The 14,637-nt window shown below is 45.3% G+C and overlaps 1 long non-coding RNA gene across 1 annotated transcript in view; it reads left to right on the top strand.

The window, feature by feature from the left end:
* The window catches only part of LOC147101778 (uncharacterized), a 102,526-nt gene extending 89,747 nt beyond the window's left edge, over positions 1-12,779 (top strand). The window contains exons 2-3 of the long non-coding RNA XR_015073403.1: positions 6,507-6,595; positions 12,383-12,779. This is a non-coding gene — a long non-coding RNA (uncharacterized LOC147101778). The remainder of the gene's footprint in view (positions 1-6,506; positions 6,596-12,382) is intronic.
* Positions 12,780-14,637: the final 1,858 nt, after the last annotated feature.

Raw genomic sequence — 14,637 nt, 5'->3', positions numbered from 1 at the left:
ACCCAGCGCGTACTCACCCGTGGGGACCCGAATTTCTGGCCCATTGTTTTTAAAACTGAGTGCCGAGAGGTCACTAGGTCATTATGGGTCAACCTTCTTCTTAGGCAGTCCCTCGGAACCGAAGATGACATGCTTCCACACTAAAAATGAGTTCTCAGGTGACTGATGAGTCCAATGCGGGACCTACAGTCTCTGTCACAGGTGGGGCAGACGGTGGTTGAAGGGGCGGGTGGGTAGGGTGCTTGGGTTGATGTGCGCTCCTTCCGCTGTTTGCGCTTGGCTTCCATTTGCTCCCGGCGAAGAGACTCGAGGTGGTCGGCGCCTTCCCGGATGCTTCTCCTCCACTTTGTGCGGTCTTGGGACAGGGATTCCCAGGTGTCGGTGGAGATGTTGCACATTTTCAAGGAGGCTTTGAGGGGGTGTCCTTGAAGCGCTTCCTCTGCCTACCTGGGGCTCTCTTGCCATGTCGGAGCTCCAAGTGGAGTGCTTGTTTAGGGTCAACCACGTAGTATGGGGCTGTCAGATGTAGGCCAGACCTGGTAGGGGTGGCAGGTTCCATTCCCTGAGTGAACCAGTTGGGTTTTTACAATAATCCACCAGCTTTCATGGACTTTTTTTCTGGGTGGAAGCCTACAAATTCAGTTTCACATCTTGCCATGGTGGGGTTTTTGAAGTGCTTTTGAAGAGAGAAAGGATTAATGGATCTGGTAAGAAGGTCAGTAGGTGGGTTTGATCTGCCAGAAAGGGACATGCTTGTTGAGTCTAATAACCATTTCCTGTCCTTGAAACATTTTGGGGGGAAAATTCATTATAGCCCCATTTGGGGCACTAACTTTTAAAAGTTAAAAAACTTTGAAAAAATTAGGTTTTGCGCTCTAGGAAGGAAGTGGGGTGCTAAATCAAGTGCTCCACTTCCTTCCTGGAGCACAACAAGCAGCAGGCGGGGCGGTAGGTGCACAATGGGCCGTACCGAGTTGGAAGGCTCCTTCACACAGAATCACACAGAATCCCCACAGTGCAGATAGAGGCCATTTCGGCCCATCGAGCCTGCACCGACACATATCCCACCCTATCCCCGTAACCCCACGTATTTAATCCCCTAACACGAAGGGTCAATTTATCACAGCCAAATCAACCTAACCCGCACATCTTTGGACTGTGGGAGGAAACCGGAGCACCCGGAGGAAACCCACGCAGACACAGGGAGAATGTGCAAACTCCTTCCATCCCTTAAAGGGAAGGGTCATCGCTGCAGGCTCTGCAAGGGGAAAACTTACCTGGTCCCCGTCGGCAGCCGCGATCCAGCCCGATCAGCCCGATGCACTGCAGCAGGGTGCCGAGCTGATCGAGCGCTGGGGGAAAAAAGGAAATAAAAACACAAAACGGGCATTGATTATTTTTTTCCGTACCTCGGCCCCCTCACCTTTAAGTATCGCCCCTTGAAGTGCCCGACCTCCTGATGAACGCCCCCTGCAGCTGTCGGTGTTGTCGCTTGGCAATGCTGTAGGGGGCAAAACTGAAGTTCATGTCTGGGGCGCTACTGTGGTGATGCGCACGGCGATGATGTCACGATCTCCGGGCGAAGGAGATCTGGGTGCAACACCATACCGCTGCCTCAAACCTCCCGCCGAATTTCACGGGAGGCGATATTCTCGCCGCGCCCGGGCGGTAAGTGGTTAACGCCCCATTATCGCCCCCCAGAGGTGATAACGGGAGGCGCAAAGGTCACCAATTTCTTGACCTTTTAGTTCCAGTCACCAGGGAACAAATTTGGAAATGATGCAATTAGCAACACAAATGTATTTAACAAAGATAGGCCCTATTATAATTACTGTTTGGTGTTTCATTTTTTAAATGAACACTGCTGTTTCTAATCTAGTACACAATTGTTCTGTATGTCTTTTAAATGAGTACGGCATTACCATGCAATGGTAGTAAAATCACTGTAGCACATAATTATGTTAATTTGTTGGAAATCAAATCAGACAGTGATAATTACTCATTGTATAATGGAAGGTAGAGGTAAACGATAGCTGCGTATGTCATCACAAATTGGTTTTGGGGCCAGTACACACTAAGCTCAAAGCACACACAGGCTCCTTACACACTTGTTATTTATCTTTTACCATCTAGTAATGTACAATTCAGTTAGATACAATATACAGTCATACAGAAGTTTGATTATTTTTCCTTGCCTGTGTTTAAAAAGAAAAGTTAATGGTTTAGCACTGGAATGAGTTGAGTGCAGAGATCAGACTGTTGGGAATGAAGACCCACCATGTCAGAATTGTAACATCTCACTGGCATTTGACCTCAAAAATGAAACGGTTACATGGAAGTAACCTGCACGCTCTGTGTGTGCTTTTTACCTGTGGAATAATGGATGGCTAGCAGGGAGCTACACAATTGTATGGATGCTTTTGGACCAGTAGGTGGGCAAGTTTAAAACTATGAATTCGACCCAAGATCCAAACCAACAAGGTACTCCATACAATATTTATAGTTTACTGCCTGAGCACTGTTATTTCTGTAAATGACATACTTTCCCTTTCGGTTTCACTTGTAAAACTGCCCAGTGCTGTATCAGAGTGAGGTAAATGAACAAACAAGGTGCTAAAGATATAACAATAAATGATTGTGGGGACCAAGGGTTGTGTGACACTGAAAGTGCCGATTTACAGGAAAACCATCTGCACCCTCTCAAAATAGGATGTGCAGTTTAAAGGAGTATGGTTTAGACATAGAGATAAAATATCCTGTATAAATGTTAGGGTTTTATAATATCATAGGACCCTTATTTGCATATTATAGCAAATATATTCAGCATATTTAGATATGTTGTATAGCTGACGCGTCCCTACGGGGAACAAGCATTCCATTGTACTTGTTATATATGGCAAATAAATCTAATCTAATCTAATCTAGTCTAATGTTACACTGGGAACGTCAACATATTTTATGATGTTGAAAGCAGTGATACTGGAATTCCTAAGATGCTACAGAGAATAAGATATGACTCCCATACAAGAAAAGTGGCAGCAATATACTGACAGAGTATAAAGTTAGTTTATGTTTTAAGTAACAGTGCCAGTAAGAACTTCTACCATCTGACTTGACAGCATTTATTTTCAGTACCTAATGCAGGCAGGAGGAGTGTGGAGTGTTTTGCGGTGTATGCATTTTGTAGTAAGCATGAATATGCAGTAATTTGTTGGCACTCATCAGACAACAGTGATACCATGGTGCTTTGCTTGTATAATATAATTAATCTAATTACTTTGGCTGGGTGATGTAATTAATCTAATTCGCATGTATAAAGTAGGGCTAAATAGAATAATTAATATGTTTTCCCAGTTACAGAATAAAAATAAATAGCCAACTTTCATAAAGATACAATTCACAATTTTGAGCCTCTTTTTAATTAACAAAATTTTATATGCAGATTTAGTGTAATGAATTGGATTCATCTAATTCTTTCCTTCCTAATTAGTACAATTCCCAAATATGACGTGAAAATTTTCAGTTGAAAAGGGACATCTATAGGCAATTAATATCATCTAATGTACCATACCACAAGGTCATATGAATGTCATCTGTCTTGATTAAACATCACACACAGCTTCCTTTTTCTTGATGTGACTGACAAAAATGTGGCCATCCAGAAACTGGCAGAACACATTGACAAGTACTTTCAAAAATAATTTATTTTCATAGATCTTAACTTTGTCTCCTGGAATATATTCCACCTCCTGTGTCACGGAACATAAAATAAATCAAACAAAAACTATAACCGGTATAAACACAAAGGGCTGAATTTTACCAGCGCTCAGAGTGTGGGTTCGGAGGCGGGTCCGCTGTCAAAATCGAAATGATTGACAGCGGGTTGGGAACCCGCTGCGAACCTGCCTCCATGTAAGTTTCCAAAGTGTCAGGTCTGCGATTTCCAAACAGACCCAACACCAAGCGGCGGGGGAGGCATTTAAGATATTTAACTGCCTGTTAAGTGCTTGTTTACTACTATTTTGCCAGCCTTTTTCTATTTTACCACATTTTTAACGGGGTTCATGTTGTTTGGAGATCATGTCAGGTAAGTAGGTCGGGTTCTCTGTGTCTCCCCATTGCTGTGAATAAGTGACAGCTGCAAAAGTGGGATGAAAGCTGCCATTTCACAGCTGGTCACTTTCCAATGTCAGAAGCTTGAGCCTTCAGGACTTGGAAGACACTTTTGAGCTGTATGCAGTTTGGAAGTGTTTGGAGTAAACTCTCCACTGTCATCTCCTTGGAGCAAGCTCTCTCACCATTGACAGATCGCTTCTGTCATCTCAACCTCAGCTGCCATCTATTCCAGCAACATCGGTGCCCTTGAAAAAATCTCACCTTGGTCCTCAGAATCCCACCACGATCAGCCACAATATCAACATCACCAGGCACACCAACATCACCAACAACAATACCACCCTTCTCCGCCATCACCTGATGCTGCACAGGACACAGGGCATCAGCACCTAACAACATTGTTGCCCGGGAGGCCAGCGATGGCATCACCATGGCCAGATTTACTTCACTTGACGCTGTACACCCTGGCTGCCACATGATGCTCCAGGTTAACACCACCCCACACCAACACCATAAAGCATTCCTACAATGACCAAGCCATTCCTTTCACACTCATCACCATTGCGGGGGGTACCGTTATGTCTCACCATTCACTGCCACTCACAAAGCCACTTCCAAAGGTGCACACAAATCTGTCCAAGAACACGAAGTGTTGAAAATAAAGATTTCAATGTTTGACAACACTAACAGAAAATTTACATGAACATTGCATAAAACACCAAAGTGCCTACCCTAGCAAGTTGGTATGATTGGACTAGGATGAGGGTGAGTGTGAGGGTTGGCTAGTGAGATGGGGAAGTGATAATGTAGATAGAGAGGGATGGGTGGAGGTGCAAGGTAAGTTGGTGTGAGTAAAGATGTGCAGGAGTAGGGTAGGGAAGGCAGAGTGATGGGGATGTGATGAGTGACACAGCAGGATGAGGCTGAGTGTGGCTTTGCAGTAACATTACGTGATCTACGGAGATCATTGAAAGGTTTGCACCACTGCAGCCTGGTACTCCTGATGACATCCCTGCTTTTGCCCTCCTGTACAATGTGCAACCAGGCTGCATTGGTGTCCTGGGTGGGGGGAGAGCGGTGCCCCGACGGTGTCGGGCTGCCGGGCGGGGAAGATGCCTTCCAAGATGGCGGCGCCCTTGGTGCACACGTGGCGGCGTGGACGGCGCGGGCTGAAGAGTAGGCGTCCGAGTTTCTCTGGGCCACATCCAGGGATCGCGCGGTGTCCGCAGCCTGTTTCAGGTCCAATCCCGTTTTTTCCAGCAGTCTTTGCCGGATGTAAGTGGAGCTGAGGCCTGTGATAAAGGCATCGCGAACAAGCTCGTCGGTGTACACTGCGGCTTTTACATCTCGGCACTTGCAGTCTTTGCCAAGCATTTTCAGGGTGCCTAGGAACTCCTCCACCGATTCCCCAGGTCGCTGTGCGCGAGTGGCGAGCAGATGCCTAGCATACACCTCATTCGTAGGCTGCTGGTAATGCGCCTTTAAGATGTCGCAGGCGGCCAGGTACGTGTCGGCGTCTTGGATGAGGGGGTAAACCCGGTGGCTTACCCAATTCCGCAGAATTCCGAGTTTCATACTCGCAGCGTCCGTAGCGTCTTTGACGGCTGCGGAATTGTCCAGGAAGAATTCCATACACATAAACCAGTGTCCGAAGCGTGCTGATGCGTCCGGAGCATGCTGATCCAAATCCAAACGTTCGGGTTTCAGGAGTTGATCCATTGTGTTGAAAAATAAGTTAATAAAATTGATGTGCCTCAATAATCCCGAGACTCGATGTTAGCGGAACAAAACAAGGCTTTTATTAACTTAGAAGATAACACACAGTGGAGAGAGGTATCTTCCATTTGGAGCTCTGCAGTACTGGATATGAGGCCAGACTGAGCTGGCTTACATAGAGGCCAGGTATGGGCGGAGCCCTACACACAACACATTCCATACATTCCAATATACAATACAATGGTGAGGAGAAACCTGAAACCAACCACAGTCACAGGCAATACAATGGTGAGGGGAAACCTGAAACCAACCACAGTCACAGGCAGTGATGAATGGAATATTTCATCACATTGGGGAGGTCTCTTCCGCCCATTGGAAGGGAAGGGGACCTCCCTGCGTACTGTGACTCCCTCCATAAGCATATGGAGGGAGTCATGTGAGAGCCTGGGTGCAGCCATGTACCTTTGTGCAGTGCTTGTCAGTGTTTGCAACACCTCAATGCTGCAGAACACTGACAGCACAACTGTCAAAATGAATGCGGCCGTGGTCCCTTTAAGGAAACCGGCTGATGGCGCACCATCAAATGACGTCATCAGACCTGCTTCCTTTCAATTGGCCGGGAACCCCGCAGGGCGGGTTTAACAAGCCCTATTAATGAAAAATCCTTTTTACAGAGTGGCTGCAGCCAGGAGCGTGACCGGAACCCGCCAACCAGCTCTCCCGCTACGATCCCGCCTCCGCTGGTGAAATCGCTGCACCAACAGTAAGTAGACTTAAATTTTAAACATTAACAGTCCCCTCCAGTGTATCTATATATAATCAAAAGTTTTGTGTCCAACAAATGTCCTAAGTGTAAATGTGTCCATCGGACTTTGGAAACTGTAAGACATGAAGCATGCTGATTAGCTCCAATGCCCCAATCTTGGCCAAAAACAATCAAAAACCACTGTCTCTAAAAAGGAGTTACTAAATCTCTTTATAAAATTTTTCACTAAAATTAATTACAGTAATATAAACAGCCAGCAACCACCACAGGCGCAACCAATCAAATCAAAGAATTTGAAATATTCTAAAAGATCATGTTGATCTCCCACCTAATCCGTGGTATACCCTGTCATGAATCTTATCATGACTCATGAACTAACACTGGGCGGCCAGCTGGTGGCGCCGTCCAAGGAATATAAATACTCGGGCGTGGGCCCAGCTTGCTCAGGATGTTTCTGTAACCAGGAACTAGTGATGTAACTAGAATCTCATGGTTGTGAAACAGTTGATTAAAGCCTTGTTTTATACTCAAACCAAGCACTCAGCAGTCTGTTTACATCATACCCTATACAACATGATGCACATTAAATAAATCAACAATTGTCTTAAAAAATCACAAAAGTTACCAATAAACTCACCATCCCACCTTCCAATACTTAAAGTACCTTCTGCCTACACAGATTTCCCCTTTCTCTTGGGTTTGAACTTGCTTTCTGCTCCATTCACGAGGCTTTGATATTTATGTTGAGCCTTCCCTACCAATGCTTTTGTCATGTGTGATCTTCTCTCAATTGTTTTGTTTCTCCATGCATCTGCCAACTCAATGTCATCCTCCGAGTGATGTGGGAGATAATTTACAGCCTCACAGCCTGGGCAGTAACTTGTTGGAGCGCCCACCTGATGTAGAACCCGCCCGATTTCAGGTTACTGCCCAGGCAATTACATTGAAAATTACCATCTTGGTGACCACATTTTAATCATGATTCAAGAACCAACAAAGCCCAGATCATTAATAGCCTGAAAGACAGGAAGCTACAATAATTACACTCTGGCTCTACTCCAGATCACTGCTATCCTGTTCCCAATCCCTGGACTCCCCTGAATGCCCAGACTTCAGTCTCCATCTCAATGCTCCCAGACCCTCATCACTTGAGTGCTCCCAGCTAATCTACATTCAACCAGGCCTCTTATGCCACATATCCTAGCCACTATTCCCACACCTCGGACTCCAGCAAATGCATGTGTTCCCAGGGCTTAAATTACTCCCAGACCTCGGTCTACATCCCCACCAAATGCACCAAGATTGTTCCCAAAGACCATTCCTCTGATTGTTCTCAGGTCCAGCCCTCCACTTTCTCTCGGGCTGCGCCATTCTCTGGTCACCCTCTCCCATGTGTGAATCGCAACCCGCACTTCCTCCTGACCACAGCCACCTTAGTCCTTCTCAACCACAGTCCAGCTCAATCACTTCCAGCCTGACCCAACCTCTCTCGTGTGTGTACCCACAATTTCCCAACAGCCACACGCCTCGTAATCCAGTACCTTTCTCCAACATGTTGCCTTCCATCTTACGCCACGCTTAGGATTTTGAAAAAGTAAAACTAGAAACTGAGACATCATAAAGGAACATGTTTGAGAAATGTGTAGTGATTATTGAGATGCATACAAAAGGGAAGGGAGATTGAGGAAAGTGGGAAAGAAAAACTAGTCACAAACAGATACAGATACCAGAAAAAGAATGAGTATGAAAGCCATACAGAGAACGAGAAAACGTGAAGAATGCAAACACAAAGACAGAGAAGGTCACAAAGAAATAGAGAGTGGAATAGAAGCAGAGAAGTAGTTGCAGGAAAAACAGACACAACGACCGATTTTCATACAGACCCTACATCGGGCGAGCAGCCGCACAACCTGCCCGATGGCACGAGTGAAAAGGCCGAACCAGCTTCATGGTTGGACCTCATTTTGAATAGGATTGGTGAACTGTCAGCACTCAATGAGCATTGGCAGGCAGCTTGACAATCAGACGAGAGCGGGGGTGGGGCAGGGTGGGGGGAATGCTTCATATTGCTGCAAGTTATAAATCTCCTTTCACAACTCCTTTTTATATAGTAGTTGTTGAGGCCTCCCACCAGCAGAAATGGGACAGTAGCATCCCAGGAATAATGGGAAATGACTTGCCACCCTGTTCTTGCCAACGGTGGGGCCAATCCTGTCTTCCCCAGGGTCTAGCACTGGGCGAATGGAGTGCCCGCCTGAGTCAAGTGGTAGGCCTTCCTTCTATGCAAATCAGTGTCCTATGATTACACATAGGACCCCAATTGCCATTTTAGGACACAACGGGGCAAAGCATGCGTCGTCCACACACAGCATAGTTTCTGCTGAAAGTCCAGCCGACGAGGAGCCCAGCAAATATTTCTGTGGGGCTGGGAGGAGCAGGCTTGTTCCTCCAGGCTCCACAAAAACAACCTAGGGAGCCGGGCCGACGATAATGTGGTGGCCCAGAGCCAGCGGGCTGCCTGTGGTGGGGGCGGGGTGCTCCTTTTCCACCCACAGCCCACCGACCCTATGCTAACTAAAATCCGGTCCTCAAAATAGACCAGACCTCCCATTGGCACTATCAGCCGTCCCAATGGGCACACCCTGCCAGCTGGCCACCCGAAACTCACCTGCAGTCAAAATCTACCCCTGGCGTAAGTCCATAGCTTTTATGGTTATTAAACTTCCCATTTTGTTTTTATTAAGGTCAATTTACAGCCATTAGATTCTGTGTGTGTTTAGCTTGCATGCTTTATAAATGCTGCAGTTCTGCCCAGTTCCTGCTGGTGGATCCAGTGGGCTATTTAAACCGTGGTGGCTCCCTGGTTTAAGCTTTTTGATTTTAAAATTGTCATATTCTTGAGCATATGCTCTTTGCATATCCCTATAATTTTACCAACGATTTTATAAATGTGAAAATATATTTCTGCACATTTGTGCATTAAACTGTTGAAAGGATTTGATAGGGTAGATACGGAGCAACTATTTCCTCCGGTGGGGGAATCAGGAACGTGGGGGCATCACCTTAAAATTAGAGCTAAGGCCATTCAGCAGCTAAATCGGGAAGCACGTTTTCATACAAAGGGTGGTAGAAATTTGGAACAGTCTTCCCCGAAAGGCTGTGGATGCTGGGACAATTGGGGCTTTCAAGACTGAGATGGATAATTTTTTGTTAGGTAAGGGTATCGAGGGATAGGGAGCAAAGCCGGTAAAATGGAGTTGAGGTGCAGATCAGCCATGATCTAATTGAATGGCAGAACATACCCGAAGGGCTGAATGGCCTCCTCCTCTTCCTAATGTTCCAATTTGATAATAGGTAGTTGCTGCTTGAATTGACTGAAAAGGTTATATATAATTTATGATATGAATGAACTTGCATTTATATAGCGCCTTTCACGACCTCAGGTCATCCCAAAGCGCTTTACAGTCAACAAAGTACTTTTGAAGTACTGTTGTAATGCAGGGAAACACGGCAGCCAATGTGCACACAGCAAGGTCCCACGAAGAGCAATGAGATAAATGACCAGATAATCTGTTTTGGTGATGTTGGTTGAGGGATAAATGTTGGCCAGGACACCGGGGATAACTCCCCTGCTCTTCTTCAAGATAGTGCCGTGGGATCTTTTACACCCACCTGAGAGAGCAGATGGGGCCTCGGTTTAACGTCTCATCCAAAAGACGGCACCTCCGACAGTGCAGCACTGGGAGTGTCAGCCTAGATTTTATGCTTAAGTCTCTGGAGTGGGTACTTTAACCCATGACCTTCTGACTCAGAGGCGAGAGTGCTACCCACTGGGCCAAGGTGGATCCTTGGTTTTAGAGGCTGTGGTCTCCATATTGTGAGCACTTCAAGAAGGCCAAATTCCTGGGAAAGCTGTGCTCAAAATTTTGTGAGAACGTTACTGTGTGGGCCACCTAAACAAATCTGCATTCCCACAGATACTATAGCTACTGCCGTGCCAACTTCGGCAGAGTACCAGTCTTCTCATTGGAAATACCACCATTTAGAAACGTGGTTATGTTTCTTGCAAGATACATCAATGGTCACCAATACGGATCTCACTCTTTTACCGTGAATGAATTCTGGCACTCAGTCTAATCCTAATGAGCTTGTATAAACAGCGCAGAAAGCCATAAAAATGTGTAGCAGGTTCCTAGTTACACAGATGGGGAGTGCCAGCATGCTGCATCACAATGTGGCAGGACGCAAGTTTGATCCCCATTCTTTGGGTCTCAATTATGCTGCATAGAGAGCTAGAAAATGAAGATCGGGCATCTCCTCACGGAGCATAGAAAGTTAGACGCCCACGAACGCTGAGCAGCATTGACAGTGGTTTGGGATCAGGCTACCCACTTGGCTGCTGGAGGTCCAAAGTCTGGAGAAAACTATGAGTGAGAAAAAAGGGAATAAGATATTTAAGGAAGGATGTAAATGCATTGGAAGCAGTTCAGAGAAGGTTTCCTAGACTAATACCTGGAATGGGCAGGTTGTCTTATGAGGAAAGGTTGGACAGGCTAGGCTTGTATCCGCTGGAGTTTAGAAGAGTAAGAGGTAACTTGATTGAAACATATAAGATCCTGAGGGGTCTGGACAGGGTGGATGTGGAGAGGATGTTTCCTCTTGTGGGAGAATCTAGAACTAGGGGTCACTGTTTAAAAATAAGAGGTCGCCCATTTTAGACAGAGATGAGAAGAAATTTTTTCTCTGAGGATCTTGAGTCTTTGGAACTCTCTTCTTCAGAGGGCAGTGGAAGCAGAGTCTTTGAATATTTTTAAGGCGGACGTAGATAGATTCTTGATAAGCAAGGGGGTGAAAGGTTATCGGGGGTAGGTGGGAATGTGGAGTAATTAGATCAGCCATGAACTTATTCAGTGGCGGAGCAGGCTCGAAGGGCTGAGTGGCCTATTCCTGCTCATAATTCGTATGTTCGTATAAGGTATTTTATTTCAATGTCAGCCATGGCTCAGTGGGTAGCACCCTTGCCTCTGAGTCAGAAGGTTGTGGGTTCAAGTCCCACTCCAGTGACTTGAGCACAAAACTCTAGGCTGACACTCCAAACCGAGACCCCGTCTGCTCTCTCAGGTGGATGTAAAAGATCCCATGGCACTATTTCAAAGAAGAGCAGGGGAGTTATCCCCAGTGTCCTGGCCAATATTTATCCCTCAATCAACATCACTAAAAAAACAGATTATCTTGGCATTATTGTTTGTGGAGCTTGCTGTGCACTAACTGGCTGCTGCGTTTCCCACATTACAACAGTGACGACACTCCAAAAAGTACTTCATTGGCTGTAAAGCGCTTTGGGACGTCCGGTGGTCATGTTAAAGCAGCAACTAGAACCCGATTTATGGTCGTGCTTGACAACTGAGGAACAGACTCTGTGCAGGGCAAACACAAGTCTGTCTTTCTTTGATGCCTCGTAAGTCTTTGCTAGAGACTTAAAGTACTCTAATTAGAACCCTTAGCAAACTGGCTGATTTCATAAGGCTTACGTTGTAGGCAGAGTGCGTCAGTGTCTATCTCATCATTTTACATGCCTGTCCATATGGAAATTCAAGATGCAGCATCTACAGTGGATCTGTTAGATATGCAATAAAAGGAAATTGAGCAATTTATTTTGTGACGCAACAAATTAAATATAAATTACTCGGGAATGTTAACATGAATGAAGTGCAACGAGTTTAAACCACACTGTTCCTTTTAATGTACCTGATTAATGGTTTTATTCTCTTCCTCTTCTTCCAGACTGTGTTACAGCTATAGGATGTAGCGACAATTACAATTGAGAAGCTGAATCTTCTGAATTGAAAGTGAAGCAACAGTGACATCTGCTGGTTGGGACAACTCTGATGTTGTACAGTGCAAATAAATTATTAGAATTATTTATAGGTCAACAAGGTTTTTGTTTCCTTTTCTACAAATCTCTTTTTCACTTAAAGCACTCTAAGCATAAAAATGTTTAGTGATTTGTTGGATCAATAGGAATTATTTAGCAAGGTCAAATGTTTAGCTTTGTTAAGAAACCTCCTAGAACGATTCTAAAGAAGAAAGGCAAACTGACTTTCCCTTTCTGTCCAAAAATGCCACAAGCTCTTATTGCTAACAGCAACATCTGTTTTGAAATGTGCACAAAGAAAAATGAATCATGTCCTCTACAATAAGAAACAGAATGATGTTGTCCTTTAAAAGATATTCGTTATATGTGTTTGCCCTGTTATATATGTCTGTTCCTCAGTTGACAAACACTACCATAAATCGGGTTCTAGTTGCTACCTTAACATGTTCAGTAAAAGTAAAAAATGCAGCTGGCAGATCAACTCCAGTGAGATTTTACATTAAATGTAATTTTGAACAGTATCAGTGTCTGTATAACATACAGACATGAAAATCCTTTTTTTGACCAGAATGCATCTGCCATCATCTTTACTATTGTAGGGTTTGGCCAACATCAGTGGGTGCATGGGCCTGAAGGATCTTTGGACTTTTAAAATGGATATGTACCCTTTTAAAATGGAGACGCACATGGGCTGCGTTACAAAATGGAGTTTGGACTTCTCCACTTTAAAAAAAAAAGGACTGACTTTTGGTTTCTGTGAAGATAGCAGGAACTGTCTGTCTTTTGGGTTGCCATGGGACAAGTCTCAACGCGGACGTCGTGAAAAGCAGGGGCCTTTTCATATTCGAACTTGTGTGATTTGTGGAAAAACACCTTTTGTCCATGGAGCCGGGATGTCTGGATGGATAATGAGGTTTGCAGGCCAAACGTAACACCTCTGGACTCTTTCAATGAAGGAGCAGTCAGGAACTTAACAAACAGTTAGCACTTCGAGAACTGCTCATCTACAGTAATGGCCTACTATCGTTTTCATCAAGATGACCAATCCGGGACAGAGACTTCACCAGGAAGACCAACTAGCATCTCTGCGACCATGGTAACCAGGAATCGCCCATCCAGTTTTGTGTATTATACGGGATATAAATATGGTGAACTTTGGGGATTCAGGACTTACTTTTCTCTACCATTTGGAACGGGGTTCTCCACGTAGCTACACGTCCGTCAACTCTCCAGGAACGCCTGAAGTTAGTGCCTCGCCATACCGCCTGAACGTAACTCTCTAGGCCTCATCGCATGCCTCTGTTAGGCACGGTTTTGTCTCTGGAGTTGAACGGACCCTGGACCACATGAATCAATGACAAGGGCTGGTAATTATATCAAGCATACACCTCTACAAATCAAATCAAATCAAATCAACTTTTATTGTCATTGTTAGTGCACAAGTGCAGTACAACGAAATGTAGGCTTGCGGCTCCCGAGAGTGTACATTTAGATTAAGACATTTAAACATTCAACATACATTTGGCTTGTAATACATTAACATAAACATAACCATAATAAAGTGCATTGGCAGATGTGCAGGCTTTAGAGTTTATTTGTGGAGTTCAGTAGGATGACAGCCCTGGGAAAGAAGCTGTTCCTAAATCTGGTCGTACGGGTGCGAATGCATCTGTAGCGTCTCCCAGATGGCAGGAGGGCGAACAGACTGTGGCTGGGGTGCGTAGGGTCTTTGATGATGGACCGTGACCTCCGTAAACAGCGTTTCTGGTATATGTGCTCTATGGTCGGTAGCCGGGTGCCGGTAATGCGTTGGGCAGTTTTGACTACCCGCCGCAGGGCTTTCCGGTCATAGTAGCTACAGCTGCCATACCATACTGTGATACAGTTTGTCAGGATGCTCTCTATTGTGCAGCGGTAAAAGTTAGAGAGGATCAGGGGTGACAGGTTACATCCCTTCAGCCTCCTTAGGAAATATAGGCGCTGCTGGGCCTTCTTCACCAGAGAGGAGGTATTGAGGGACCAGGAGAGGTCTTCCGTGATGTGGACTCCGAGGAACTTAAAGCTGTCCACCCTTTCCACCACAGCCCCATTGATGTGGATGGGGTGTGACTTCCGCCTTTAGACTTCCTGAAGTCCACAATGATTTCTTTGGTTTTCTTGATGT

The sequence above is a fragment of the Somniosus microcephalus genome, chromosome 23, assembly GCF_052327205.1.
Source record: "Somniosus microcephalus isolate GS21.2 chromosome 23, FLI_Smic_1.0, whole genome shotgun sequence".
NCBI classification, from domain to species: domain Eukaryota; kingdom Metazoa; phylum Chordata; class Chondrichthyes; order Squaliformes; family Somniosidae; genus Somniosus; species Somniosus microcephalus.
This window is presented reverse-complemented; position numbering and strand designations above follow the sequence as displayed.